The sequence below is a fragment of the Acyrthosiphon pisum genome, unplaced genomic scaffold (assembly GCF_005508785.2).
Source record: "Acyrthosiphon pisum isolate AL4f unplaced genomic scaffold, pea_aphid_22Mar2018_4r6ur Scaffold_253;HRSCAF=663, whole genome shotgun sequence".
Lineage (NCBI taxonomy): Eukaryota > Metazoa > Arthropoda > Insecta > Hemiptera > Aphididae > Acyrthosiphon > Acyrthosiphon pisum.
In genome coordinates, this window is record NW_021771870.1 from 5700 (window position 1) to 6765 (window position 1066).

A 1066-nucleotide genomic window follows, 5' to 3' on the forward strand; every position below is an offset into this window, starting at 1 on the left:
GGCGGCACTCGCCGGTCTCGCGCGCGCCTCATCCGACCCCGTGGCCGCGTGCGCTCGCCGACTCGCTCGACGACCGCCCGCGCGCCGCGACCCCCGACCGAGCGTCGACCGAAAGATGGTTAACACGTCGAAAGACCGTACGTGCCCAGTCGTGCGTCCGCGCACGGCGCGTGGCCGTAGAAGTTTCGTCGAACAAAACAAAAAAACAACCGACACCGAGCGGCGGATCACTTGGCTCGTGGATCGATGAAGACCGCAGCTATCTGCGCGTCGTCGTGTAATCCGCAGGTTATACGAACATCGACCAGTCGAACGCACATTGCGGCCTCGGTGACCCGCGGGTCCCGGGCCACGCCTGTCTGAGGGTCGTATACCGGATACTCGGCCAGACCGATGCGCCGCCGGCAGGCGTCCGACGGCACGCCCGTCGGCCGCTCCGGTGGTGCGAGATTGGCGGTTCGACCGGGGAGAGCCGCTCGCGCGGCCGCCTCCGGTCGTCCGCCCAAGTTGTGACGGCAACAGTCACGGGTTCTCGCGTCGTCAAACGGCACGTCCCCGTCCGCCCGCCGCGCGAGAGCGCGGCCGGGCCGGCTGAGAGTCCACGAGACCTCTCCCGGCTTCCGAGAAGCGGACGCGGGCGGTCACCGTACGGGCGGAGCGCGGACCGCAGGCTGCCGTGTAATTTAAGAAACAAACAACCGATACGTTCCGACCTCAGATCAGGCGGGACTACCCGCCGGATTTAAGCATATTAATAAGCGGAGGAAAAGAAAACAACCGTGATTCCCTTAGTAGCGGCGAGCGAACCGGGAAAAGCCCATCGCCGAATCTCGCCGCGCACTTTTGTGTCGCGGCACGTATGAGAGTTGTGGCGTACGGGCCGGCCTCGTTGCCGGGGCGCACGTGACGGTCCAAGTCTCCCTTGAACGGGGCCATGGCCCGCAGATGGTGCCAGGCCAGTAGAGGCCGTCACAGCGTTCCGGGATCGGACCGCGCCTTCGAGTCGGGTTGCTTGAGAGTGCAGCCCGAAGCGGGTGGTAAACTCCATCTAAGGCTAAATACGGCC

The 1066-nt window shown here is 65.4% G+C and overlaps 1 non-coding gene across 1 annotated transcript; it reads left to right on the top strand.

The window, feature by feature from the left end:
- The first annotated feature begins 211 nt into the window (after positions 1-211).
- Positions 212-369, top strand: LOC115034999. The gene has a single exon (XR_003840163.1). It is a non-coding gene; the product is annotated as a 5.8S ribosomal RNA (ribosomal RNA).
- The last annotated feature ends 697 nt before the right edge of the window (positions 370-1066 follow it).